The sequence below is a fragment of the Bactrocera dorsalis genome, chromosome 2 (genome assembly GCF_023373825.1).
Source record: "Bactrocera dorsalis isolate Fly_Bdor chromosome 2, ASM2337382v1, whole genome shotgun sequence".
Classification (NCBI taxonomy): domain Eukaryota; kingdom Metazoa; phylum Arthropoda; class Insecta; order Diptera; family Tephritidae; genus Bactrocera; species Bactrocera dorsalis.
In genome coordinates this window covers 81,015,799-81,030,218 of record NC_064304.1, presented here as the reverse complement: position 1 = coordinate 81,030,218, position 14,420 = coordinate 81,015,799, and the positions used below count along the sequence as shown (strand labels likewise).

Below are 14,420 nucleotides of genomic sequence, written 5' to 3'. Positions count from 1 at the left end.
GGCCGGTCTGAAGGAATTCGGTGCATCACACCTCGATAATCGAAAAAACCATTTTCGGTCCGGGTCGTAAGCATAAATTCATCCTGGTAATCGGAAAGCATTGTTTCACGATGGTGTTTCACTTCTCTTAGACCCAATTAATCTTTCTAAATAGTTTTTATTGATCCTTTCGATATTCTAACTATGCCAGCAAGATCTCTGACTCAATGCTTAAGCACCAATTCCTTTTTCGTATTGACGTGCTGATCATCAGTTTATATTGATAGCCGTAATGAACTAGTTCATCGTCAACGCGTTTTGGACCCTCTGAATTATTTGTACCAATCAATAACACTTGTTCGAATCACCGAAGGCCTTTTCCAACATAATGAACATTGCAACACCAGAAATTTGATTTTCACACAAAATTTAATGTTCTTCTTTGTTGAATAATTTCATTCATCGTAAAAATCGCTGAATGCATTTTATGTAGTTCATAAAGACAAGCGTATACTAAACACTAGTGATTATTTTGATGTGACAAATGTCACTGACAATCATACAAAACTCGACAAAAATACGAATGGCTTTTCGGTCGAAATGTAAATTAAAAAGTTTCACTATTTTTGGACCATAGTAACGGATAAACCTCAAATTTTAAAAATAAATAACTTTTATAATATATCCATATTAACTGAGTATCATATAATCCAAATATTATGTACACCAAGATAAAAACGCTAACTTCGGATGCACCGAAGCTATAATAACATTCACAAATAAAAAAAGTTTCCATACAAGAACTTGAGCTTGATCGTTCAGTTTGTATGATAGCTACATGCTATAGTGGGCTGATAGCGGCGGTTCGCACATATGTACATACATATGCAGCTTCTTGAAACAAAATTTCGGACGATATCTCAAAAACTGAGGCACTAGTTCGCGTATAACAATATAATGCTGAAGGTATAATAATGCACGTGACGGCTTCAATTGATATTTTCATTTCAAACAAGCACTTTGGATATCCTCTACAACGCCACAGTTTACCTTCGCCTTTTCAGTTTTGTGTTCTCAAAAGTGCACAAGTACATTGTGTGTGTATGTATGTGTGCACTTGTAAGATGTAAATGACTAAATAAAAATGCCGTTTGTGACGTCAAAGAAGGTAAATAAGAAGTAAGAATGCACTTAGCTATGAACTAAATGACGAAAAGCGTTGCCATTAGAATAATTTTGCGTCAGAGTTTCTACAAAAGTTTAATAATTCTGAAAGACCAATCAGCAGTTCATTTAAAAAAAAAATAATTTGTTTTTATTTTCGCATCATAGACCTAGAAGAAACAAGTAAGGAAGGGCTAAGTTTGATAATCGAGATTTCATTATCCGTCATTTACATATTTTTTTATTTTGCTATAAAATTAATTAGATTAGTAGTTCCTGAGATATGGTTTTTGGTCCATAAGTGGGCGACGCCGCGCCCATCTTCAATTAAAAAAAAAAAATCTGGGTGCAGCTTCCTTCTGCTATTTCTTCTGTAAAATTTAGTGTTTCTGACGTTTTTTGTTAGTCGGTTAACGCACTTTTAGTGATTTTGAACATAACCTTTGTATGGGTGGTGGGCGTGGTTATTATCTTCCATTTTTGAACTGTATATGGAAATGCATGAAGGAAACGACTCTATAGAGTTTGGTTGACATAGCTATAGTAGTTTCCGAGATATGTACAAAAAACTTAGTAGGGGGCGGGGCCACGACCACTTTTCCAAAAAATTACGTTCAAATATGCCCCTCCCTAATGCGATCCTTTGTGCCAAATTTCACTTTAATATCTTTATTTATGGCTTAGTTATGACACTTTATAGGTTTTCGGTTTTCACCATTTTGTGGGCGTGGCAGTGGGCCGATTTTGCCCATCTTCGAACTTAACTTTCTTATGGAGCCAAGAAATACATGTACCAAGTTTCATCATGATATCTCAATTTTTACTCAAGTTACAACTTGCACGGACGGACGGACGGACGGACAGACAGACATCCGGATTTCAACTCTACTCGTCACCCTGATCACTTTGGTATATATAACCCTATATCTGACTCTTTTAGTTTTAGGACTTACAAACAACCGTTATGTGAACAAAACTATAATACTCTCTTTAGCAACTTTGTTGCGAGAGTATAAAATAAAAAAATGACTATGATAGAAAAATGGAATATAAAATTACACTTTTCATACACGGTTGAAACAAACATTTTATACCAATATGGCAATATTATTCATAAGTGATAATAGAGGTGATATTGTAGGTCCGCTGTGTTGTCGGTTCGTAATTTATAGATTTATCTATAGCTTTGAGAATTCAGTAAGCTGTTGTCGTTTAGCTATCAAATAAACGTAATTTACGTAAATATTTGTGCACTTGAATGTCTATTTACACTCTCATTGAGCGGGAAGAAATGCTGAAAGCCTTTGTATTGTAGTCAAGGAGGCATTGTATACAATTCCATAAACTAGGAGACAGAAATTAGTAGAGAGCTAGCCCCGACGATGCCAAGCAGTTTTGAAACATTTTGAAGTAAGGAATTGTGGATCGTGAGTGATTAAAAGCTAATGCATTTATCAACACGGTTCTTATGCATACCCAAATAATTTGCTTGCAAACATGAATTCAGTGAATGAACGAACCTGTTATCCGCCTCCGCCACAGACGACTCACGTTCAGTGACAAAGCAGTGACAAATGACACAAATTGATTTTCCTTTCATTACACTCAATAGTAAGCGTAATGGATTTGTGCGGTTGGCTACTGTTAGTCAAAATTTTTTATCTATTCTAAATGTAAGCAAAAAGACAAGCTTAAATTAGAAGTATATAGTTATGTATATAAGTTATTTTATCTTTCACGCATTTCGTTTTAAAAATCCGAAAAATTCTAATTGTAAATTATTATAATTGTCGAACAATGTAGTACATATTTGGTAGTCGAAAAAGTCTTTATTTCTAATCAAACTTCAACTTTTTTTTATATTTATCATGAACTTTAATGAACCAAATATGTAACATTTTGGTCGACCGCTTTTTGCCATTTTTCTGCTATAGACATTATTCTTTCAGTGTAAAGCTTTTCTGGTTTCTTTCACAGGCTTCTCTTGAAGCCAATTTTACTCCATTAAGGGAGTTCTTCATTGACCAAAACAAACTGTAGTCCGATGGTGCAAGGTCAGGGCTATATGGTGGGTGCATCAAAACTTCCCAGCCAAGCTGTCCCAGTTTTTGCCGAGTCATCAAAGATGTGTATGGTCTAGCGTTGTCCTGATGGGAGACGAATCCCTTTCTGTTGATCAGTTCTGGCTTTTTTCGATTACTTGCTTCAATCTCATCAGACAGTAAAATATAGAATCAATCGTGCGACCATACTGGAACAAGTCATAGTGGATTATTCCTTTCCAATCCCACCAAACACTCAGCATAGCCTTTCGAGGCGTCGATCCCAGATGTTTTTCACACATTATTGTCGTACTTGATCCACTTTTCCTCTCCTGTTACCATTCGCGTCAGAAATGGTACGATTTCATTTCGTTTTAGCAAAGAATCGCAGATGTTAATTCGGTTTATTAAATTTTTCACAGACAATTAATGAAGTATGAAACATTGAGCTGCTTTTTGTAGCCAGTATTTTTTAAAATGGTCCAAATCCGTTTGATGATGAATGTTAAGCTCCTTAGAGATGTCATGGTTATGTCGACCAGGGCGAGGTGCATCTTTCACATCGAAATTTTCAGAACGGAAGCGATCGAACCATTTTTGTGCTACACGAACTGATACAGTATCGTCTCCGTAAATTTCACAAATTTCATTGGTGGCTTGCGTGGAATCTTTTCCCCTTTTTTATACAAAAATTTCGAAATACATATATCGATTTTCTTCATTATTTTCACTCATTTTTGAACAGCTGTAACTTTTTTTTAACTTCCCCAAAGTAATTATTCAGTTAAAAGCTTAAAATCTCACCTTTCCAACACTATATCGTATGACACAATGTGATTGGTAGCCCTGGAGATATAAACTACAACGACATTTATTGACAAAATATGAAAATACTTTTTCGACTACCCAATAGTGTGTATGTAAATAAATTCCAAAAAATTGATCCTCTGCTTGAAGATTAAGCTGAATACCGTTTGAAATGTAAACAGTTATTCGAATGCAAACAGAAAGGAATAAGTAATTAAGATTCTTTGTCGCGAATTTTTACTATACATATATTATATTAACACCGATGACTGTTTGTTCTACTCGCAATTTTTTCAAGTTTATTTTTTGAGTCACCTGTGTATCAAATTGCATCCCAATATCTCTGAAGCAAAAGCATTACTTTGAATTTAATCAGACAGATGAACTAATCGCCTTCGTTGAACCCCTGATCTAACTATTGTGAATTAAACTTGGAAAGTTTTTAGAAAACCATAGATAACATCAAATAATTTCCTTTCTTGCTCAAACTGAAGTAGACATTATATAATGAAAACTTATCTACACAGATGTAGAAATGTAAGAATAAAAATATAGAATGCAATTTACATATGTAATATAGCTTATTATACAGGTGATATTCAAATTATATATTAAATACATTAAAAATATCGTGAATTTTATCAAATAACAGAGTAGCAGGTTTTTGACGTTTTTTTGCAAAATGAATGCATACCAACAAGTAATTCACAGCAATTTAAAGTACTGATAGCAATTCGTTAACTTCAATTAACAATATGGAAATAATCACTTAAATGCATAACTTTATCGTTTTGCACTGAAAACAATTGCAAGCTATACATTTCTTGAGTATAATTTCTGTGATACAAATGTAGGATGTCACTGTCTACACCATGTAAGTGTCAAATACATACATACATACATAAGTACATAACAACAAATGACATTTCTATCATATTGTGCAGCGATGCATTTACATATGTATGTATGTATGTGTAATCGTTGATTTTCAACGCAGTCGCCAGCTTTGATTAGTTTGTGTTTTCACATTAGTTTTCTTGACTTACAGTTCATTAAGCTAGCTCATACGTACTTACTCGTATGTAGTCCATAGCGCAGGCATCTTGCGACCCACTCGCTAAGTTCAAATGTTATCAACCAACTATTGAGTATTGAGTGGAGAAATAAATTTAGTGGTGTGCTGCATTCAATATTCAGTAATGAACCTAACACTATTATTATGTAATATTTATGTATGTGTATACATATGCACATATGTATATGCTACCATAAGTACAAATTTCCAAATCACTTACATGCTTGAGAAAAGGAGAGTAGTCGTAATAGAAGGCACGTAAAATTTGTGGACATTTTAGTTGAAGGCATGTCCCTTATTATTCTTATGCAATAATGCATTACATGTATGTACATACAGGCCTCAACTTTATTTAAAACAGTTAAGCATATAAAGTTATATATGTATTAACGCCACCGGAACAAAAATTCGAAAAAGTTAATGGAAAGGAGTTCAACGCAAAGGGACTAAGTAGTAAGGATATTTCGGTGTTGGATCGACCCGGCGCGGCCGAATGCTGTTCATTCATTTTAATATTTAAGATATCGATCTAAAATTCTGCGTACTTCCTTTTCTCTCCAAGAAGCTATTCATTTGTTGAAATCGCCAATATCGGACCACTATAGCATATAGCTGCCATACGAACCGAATGATTAGGTGAAGATTTCGGCACAAGATTCGGCATAGAGAATTGTCAGAATCAAGGTTAAAATCTCGGAATAAATTTTTTCCGATCGAATCACTATTGTCATACAGCTGACACATAAACTGACCGATCAAAATTCTGATCTTTTATGGAAGTTCTTTACTTGTGAAGGGTATTCTAGCTTCGGTGCAACCGAAGTTAATATTTTTGTTGTTTAATTATAAACTGACTTTGCATAAATGATTAACTATGACATGGATTACATCAATGCTCAAATAATATGGTCTTATATGGAAATTATAGTTTCTTAGCTCATTCAAATAAATAGCCACCGTTATTTACATTTTTATCTGTTGTTCTAACTAAACCTAATTGCCGATAAGTTTCAGTATAGTTTGTCGCTGGGGTGTAAATTAATTTGAGAGTACACAAATCCTTAACATAGTCAAAGACATACATACTTATATGGATACTTTTGGATTCCAATATTTTAAATTAAATATGTATTTTAAATTTAACAAGTAGGAAAGGGCTAAGTTTGGGTGCAACCGAACATTTTATACTCTTACAACTTGGAAGAATCAAAGTCAGGGAAATATCTTAAGATGTAAAACGTCAACCAGAGGATCGGATTCCTAGCAATTATATATGTACATATAATCATACACTGTCCGACATATTCACCATAAGGTTTGTGAGAAAAACCTTAAAAATTGTTATATGGAGTATGTGGGAGTTGTATTATCATGTCACATATTAAATAATGTTCGTTGCGTTGCACTTCATATACAATCACCAATCATATAGGGCAAATTTCGAAATGCTCTTTATGCAAATGTTCGAAAATCCTGGTAATGTTTATATGGGGGCTAGGCCAAATTTTCGCCCAATTTTACCTATTTTAGGTACAATGATATACTGTTATAAGTAAAATATGTTCTGTAATTATACCCTAAACAGGGTATATTAAGTTTGTCATGAAGTTTGTAACACCCAGAAGGAAGCGTCAGAGACTCTATAAAGTATATATACGAGTATAAATGATCAGTATGTCGAGCTGAATCGATTCAGTCATGTCCGTCTGTCTGTCCGTCTATCTGTATACATACGAACTAGTCCCTCAGTTTTTAAGATATCGTTTTGAAATTTTGTAAACGTCATTTTCTCTTTAAGAAGCTGCTCATTTGTCGGAACTGCCGATATCGGACCGTTATAACATATAGCTGCCATACAAACTGAAAGATCGGAAACAAGTTCTTGTATGGAAAAGCTTTCACATTTGGCAATGTATCTTCACAAAATTTGACATGGATTTGGACAAAGGTAATAACATAATCTCCGAAAAAATTGTTCAAATCGGATTACTATAGCATACAGCTTCCAATTGGGCACATATTTACTAAAAGAAATGCACCTGTGAAGGGTACATTAGCTTCGGTCCAGCCGAAGTTAACGTTTTTTCTTGATTTCAATGAGATAACTCAAATATTGGTCGATTATATATTCAGCATAAAGTCATCTGGAAGTTCGAAAATCTGTGTATTATGTATATGGGGGCTCAGGGAAGTATTGACCCGATTCAAGTAATTTTTGATATACAGAATTACTATAATCAGGAATACATTCTGTCAGAATGTCCATTGTTACACTTTGGTCGATATTTTCGGTCAAAAGTCAATTAGAGATACTGAGGTCCACATGTTCTGTACCTAGGGTGTTGAAAAGCTTTGGTTGGACTTGGACAATTTTTGATCATAAGGAATTATTAGCGCAAAGTTTTAGGCCGTTATATCAATTGCTGCCTAAAACTTGCTAATTTGTGTATTGGAAAGAGAAAGAATCAAATGGTATTTTAAATTGTGGGCGTGGCAGTGGTCCGATCATGCTCACTTACGAACTCGTATTTTTTTTTTGTACTAAGAAACCTGTATTCCAAGTTTCATAAAGATACCTGAATATTTATTCAATTGCGGCTGCTAATGTGTTCGTACAAATCGGAAGCTCTATTATGCTTGGGTGTTTAGCTTACGGTTGCGGTATCTTCCATAAAATTAATGTAATCAATGACCGATATACTTATCTATGTAAATATAAAAAATATTGTAAAGTCCGTACGTATCTCGAGAATACAACTGTGCAACAAAATTTACTTTAAGTATATGTAACAACCGATTTGATTTCGCTTTTAACCTGTACAAAATTTGAATTCCATGAAATGAATTGGCTAACAAGGAAATCCTTTATCATAATCTTACACGTCATTTCACTACAAATTTGCATCTGCCCATTAGAGATATGTAGTTTCCCGAGATACTGGGCCACAGATATTTGTGAAACGATTAATATAAAATGGATTCAACGCCCACAAATCATTCGAACTCGTTCGCTAGTGAATCCCAACGGTAACCGCTCTTACTTCTTTTCGTAGCTTTTGTATTTGGCTTTGTTTCCATAGTTTTAGTGCGTTAACGTTTTTGGAAATAAACGAGAACTCCCACATTTTCTAGTAGCTATGAAAATGATTTCGTATAGGCGGACGTACATACTCATATTAGTACTACATATGTACATATGTATGTATGAATGTATGTATGCATCAACAAACACAAATATACCGTCTGCTTTTTAATAACTGATAGAGTTTTGTAACAAAATATATACATACATATAATGTATGTATGTATGTCTGATGTCATATTGTTTTTTACTTATGCATAGATATGTAAACGTTTCCGGCCAGTTGACTATTTGTTCAAGTGATTGCTTTATTTTGATCAATAAATACCTTGCTGATTAGTTTTTAATGAGAACCAAAATTTCACACCTAGAAAAAGTAAGCGGAAACAAGGAAAAATGTTACTTTAGCCGCATTGCAGCTATAATACCTTTCACAGGTACCAAGTATCAGAAATCATAGAAATTTATTTATTCCAGCTTAAAATTAATCATCATTCGCATAATTTGTAAAATATTTCGGACCTGCCATACTATTGTATATGTATGTATATGAGTCAAAAAAAACTGCATATGATTTATTTAAATGTTCCAAGAAAAGAAATAATGCATTTTTCGATGGTTTATACTTTTAAAGATAATATACTGAAAGCTTACTTGGATTAAATATGATCTGAACGGTATCAGATTTTTTCTGTGTTTCCGACTAAAAAGAACAAAAGTTTGCGTAAAATGCAATTAAAAAAAAAAATGCCGCCATTTCTCAAATTTTTTCGACCGAAGTACTGTACGGATAATATCTTCTGGGCTTCATCCGGAGTTATTGCCGCAGTGGAGAACCTTTTATTTTTTAGCATTAGAGCGCAAGTAACATATTTTTTTTCAAAAATTTTACTATGTATTCTTAAATTTTTAAGACAAGCTATACAAACATTGGAACTATAATCTTCTAACCAGATGGTAATTTTAAATTCGTTTACAAGTTGTTTGCCATTCGCCATTCGCCACTTGTCTGCTACCTTGCTCACTGGCAAAAAATTTATGGAGCCTATGTAATTTATGCTAGTTGTTTGTTTTATTCACCACTTTCCAAGTTGTGAACCAGCTATTGCTACACTTTCTTACAAATAAAAACAATTGTATCAAAAATCTTTCAAATAATACATTTCAGATTTAAAATACATACATTCATAAGCATGTAAGTATTTTTGTATAAGACCAAAAAAGGCCGAATAATTGTTTGAAATTACGAAAAAGACGAAAAACATTGAATACTGAGGAATAATTGTGGAATCGCGCTCACCCAATTCAGTACATCTGTTTGATATAATAAATAAACACAAATGATTGGCTGCGTTGCAGTTTATAAACATCTTCAGTTCGGGTTCATGAACTTCGCAGCCGTAATTGCCCGGTTGTGGTGGGGAGTATACAGTGTAAAACTAAAGCAAACATACCGCACCTGCTACACACGTTGTAAAATATTTGGTAAAACAAAACACAAAAGTCATTATTTAATTTGTATATGGTTATGATTATGCAACCTTTTTTAATTTTCATATTATTTATTAACCGAAGATTATTAGACAATTTGGTTTATCCCTGTCAAGTTACCAAGCCAGAAAAGCTGTTTGTAAACGATACACGGAGTTGCCCAGAAGAATAAAATTTGTCTTAAGCCACTTTAACATATTTTGACAAATATATGTATGTATTTAGAGATGATCACACGATTTACCAACTTTTATCTGGTTTGGCTCACGTTATTTAGGAATTTCATTTATCTGTGTAAACATTTTGTCGCGCACTGTACATAAGATAAACACACAGTAGCCAAAGCGATTTGTTTTCTTTTGTATATGTGGTTTATTTTGTTCGAACGCTTCCACACAGCTTTAATGTATTAAAAGATATTTGCTTCTCGTTGGCATAATGCAGTCTTTCTTTTGAAATATGGTTTGTTATTCTTTATTTTTTCCTTGCCTTCTTAAATTTTATTGATGTTCGTACATATCTGTGGTGTTTTCTTCTGCTATGTAAATAAGACATACAGTGAAACCACGATAAAATGTAACAAAAACAATCGTTGAAAAATTTCGTCAAAATCGTTATTACAAGGTGCGTTCCAAAGTAAACAGGACTTAAAAAAAAACACAAAATATTTAAATCAATTTATTTTTTTCAAAATAGTCTCCTTCTGCTTCAATACAGCTTTTTGCACGGTCCAAAAGCATGTCCAACGAGTGTTTTAGCTCGTTGGCCGGTATGGCCGCTAGTATGCTGGTGCAAGCCTTTTGCGGCCCTCTACGTCTGCATAACGCTTTCCTTTCACGAGCAAATACATTTTTCCGAAAAGGAAGAAGTCGCACGGAGCCATATCAGGTGAATACGAGGAGTGGTTAAGGGTTAAAATGTGATTTTTGGCCAAATAATCGTCCTTCGAATGTTGGATTCTGAGCAATTTTTGGTTGTCAATCAATTTGTGCGGAACAAACCGTGCACACACTTTTCGTAAGTCCAAATGTTCGGTCAAAATGCGATAAATCGATATTTTTGAGATGATCGATTCCATTTCCATGAATTTCAATGATGATTTCGGCTGATTTTTGATGAATTCACGCACAGTTTCGCTGGAATTTCCATTGATCACGGATTTTGAATGGTCCACATGTTGATCGACATTTATGTCCTCACGACCCCTTTGAAAACGTTGAAAAACTAAGCTTGTTTCATCAATTGAATCGTTTCGGTAAAAGTTTTAGCAATTTTAACACGTTCCCTGTCCCCATACAAAAATTAATTTTTAACGCTACACGTTCAACACTTATTAGAGCGTATGCAATTCAACTTCGTAGAGACACATTCGTGTATCATAGCTGATACAAATTTTTTTTACCGTTATATCGCTGTCAAAATGTGTGGGATAGTTCAAAAATACATCGATAACCTCTAAAAATGCCTACAGCAATATAATTTCAAAAATAAGTGTTGCACGTGTACCGTTAAAAATTAATTTTTGTATGGGGACAGGGATATCATATATCATATGTATCATATATGATACATGGACGCTGTACACATGGTACAAGAAAATAATTTTGTATCACATGTGATACATTGGACAGGGAACGTGTTAAAACAAAATTTAATGTTGGCTTTTTGTTCGAAGCTCATTTTCGCAACTATAACACAAACATATTGACATTTAAAATGCAATATCTTCACTTTCAATCGATGAAATGTCATGAAATTCTCACTGGACAATCAATAAAGATAGCAGATTCTAGCGCACCAGTCGATATATACATAGATGAGGCCACCAGGGGGCGCTAAATTCAAAAAGTCCTGTTTACTTTGGAACATACCTTGTAGTTGGGAAAATTAGACCAGAAAATATAGAGAAAGTACATAAATTTACAATAAGCTGACAATTTTAACTTTAAAGCATAATTAACTAGGACTAAGATCGAGTGCAACTTGCAATAATAATACGTTGAGCAATACCAAAAGCTCTGTCAGGATCGGGGAGGATCTCTCCGACCTGTTCGATACCAAACGAGGTTTCAGACAAGGTGACTCCCTGTCGTTCAACTTCTTCAATCTGCTGCTGAAAATAGTTTGAGCTGCAAAACTAGCAGGTTCTTATATAAGAGTGTACAACTGCTGGCTTATGCCAATGATATTGATATCATTTGCCACAAGACCCGCGCCGTTAGTTCCGCTTTCTCCAGACGGGACAAGGAAGCAAAGTAAATGGGTCTGGCAGTGAACGAGGGCAAGACAAAATATCTCCTGTCATCAACCAAACAGTCGTCGCATTCGCGACTAGACTCTCACGTGACTGTCGACAGTCATAACTTTGAATTTCGTCTATCTTGGAACACAGCTATAACAATGCTAGGCTCGAAATCCAACACAACCTCTTGCCAACAGGTGCTACTTTGGACTGAGTAGGATATACGACGACATTGACATAGTTCAGCGAATTAAGAGAGCGGATACACTGGCTAGGTTATGTCGTACGTATGGACGAAAACAATCCAGCTCTGCAAGTATTCGACAGGATACCAGACGGGGGAAGTAGAGGAAGATCTCCACTCCGTTGGAAGGACCAGGTGAAGAAGGACCTGCCTACGCTTGGAATATCCAATTGGCGCCACGTTGTGAAAAGAAGAAACTACTGGGGCGCTATTGTGGACTCGGTTATAATCGCATAAGCAGTGTCTACGCCAGTAAAGAAGAACTTACAAGAATCGAAGCCAGGGAAGTACTTTAAGGTGTAAAACGTCAACCAGAGGATCGGAAAAACAAAAATCATTATATGTAGTGTATAAGGGTAGCATCGGCCCGATTGCAGCTATTTTTTTCCAAAACCGCATACTATTAAAATACCAAATACTAAAAAACCAACTACTATACGAGGTGTGTTCAAAAAGTATCGCGAATTTTGTGTTTTTTCAAAAATTATTTATTTATTCATGAATATCTATTTTGTCCCCTTCAAAGTAATCCCCATGAGATATTATACACTTGTGCCAACGGTTTTTCCAATCTTCGAAGCACTTCAAAAAATCTTTTTCCTCCTTCAATGCCGTCTTTATCTCGTCAAGAGAAGCGTAACGTCGTCCTTTCATGGGCCTCTTCAGTTTAGGGAACAAGAAAAAGTCACAGGGGGCCAGATCTGGGGAATACGGTGGCTGCGGCATCATTAGTGTGTTGTTTTTGGCCAAAAAGTCGCGCACAAGCAACGATGTGTGAGCAGGGGCGTTATCGTGGTGCAATTTTTTTGATAGGTAAAAATCGAAGACGATCCAAAACACGTGCAAGCAAAGCAGCTGTCAACAATTTAATGAACATTCAAAATGGCTGAGCTTGTCGGCATAAGTGAGAGACATGAGTACCAACATAACGCCACAAAAAATTCGAAATTCGAATATACGTAACCCGCGAAAATTCAAAATTCGCGATACTTTTTGAACACACCTCGTATATAGAGTGAAGTCAGCCGGATGTATGAAAATCCTGATATCAGTTACAAAGGAGCTAGGCCAAGTTTTAGCTAAAATTTATCTATTTTAGGCACAAAGTTACACTGTTATGAGCGAACCGCGCTCTCCTATTTTCATTGGAACAGCTCACCTATTGGCCGGTATATACGGTACAAAGTCACCCGGAAGTTCGAAAATTGTTATATTAAGTATATGGGGGCTAAGGAAAGTATTGGACCGATTCAACCCACTTGATCTTGGAAAATTTATTCTCGGTATTAATGAATAATTTTTATTGGAGAAATTTCTAAGCGTCGAGAGTCAACAGCAATTCCGTTATATTTTCTTTTGACGCAGGTCTTTATATCAATGTTAATCTGTTTATATCCATAAGTGACGCGCAAGTTGAGTCTGTTTTGGCACTTGCAGTTGCATTGGACATCCTGCACAGCTGCAGCGCCAGAGAATACATAAGTAAATGCAGTGTGAATTGTTGGAACCTCATAAAGTTATCATATTCAGGCTACATGTGTGTATGTATTTTGGATTTTTTGTGTGGAATTTAAAGAAGTACATAAAGAAGAATTCTGTTATGCTGTGTCGTGTACTAATTTCTATTAATAATCGCAAATGTGCTGTGACCACTGATTTTCACCCTTTCGTAAACTCTCCACAGATACACGAGCACTGTTTCTTTTATTTATGTATGTATTCGAATGCACTATCGGTGATGAATACGCTAAAAACATATTTATCAGGCTACATTGAGACTGCTGAGTAGGAGTTTTATATGCTAGATGCTGCTTGCCGACCAACTCGTCAACTGCGGCAGGAAGTGAAGGGTAACCTGTCATCAAACGCTGACTTCCCAAGATGGAAGTCGCTGGTTTGGTTCGATTGCGAAGTTGGCAAACTGGTGATGGTTCACATTTCTATAATATTTTATAAATAATCACATATGAAGGATGGCCGCGGCGGCTGAGCTGAATAAGTTGGTGCGCGATTTCGAAGCTCAGCAGTGAAGAATGCAAAAATTAATCGAGTTTTGTTTGGTTACCGGCAAGTTATCTCAAAAATCTTTTATTTTCATATAAAAAGCCCTCATCAAAATCAATCTTACCAAAGGTGTTCACAGCGAGAATCATAGAAATAGAAATTACGGAAGTTTCGACCTGTTAGTTTTAATGGAGTGAGTTTGACAGAAAGACTATGAGTTTAAGAGTTTAACAGTCGCGTTTCGCTAATACGTTGCGCTGGGCTTGGTCACAAATTGGAGTAAAACTAGT

The 14,420-nt window shown here is 35.2% G+C and overlaps 1 protein-coding gene across 5 annotated transcripts in view; it reads left to right on the top strand.

The window, feature by feature from the left end:
* LOC105226649 (FERM, ARHGEF and pleckstrin domain-containing protein 1) overlaps positions 1-14,420 on the top strand; it is a 65,723-nt gene that overhangs the window by 8,289 nt on the left and 43,014 nt on the right. The gene's annotated exons all lie outside the window — the stretch shown is intronic.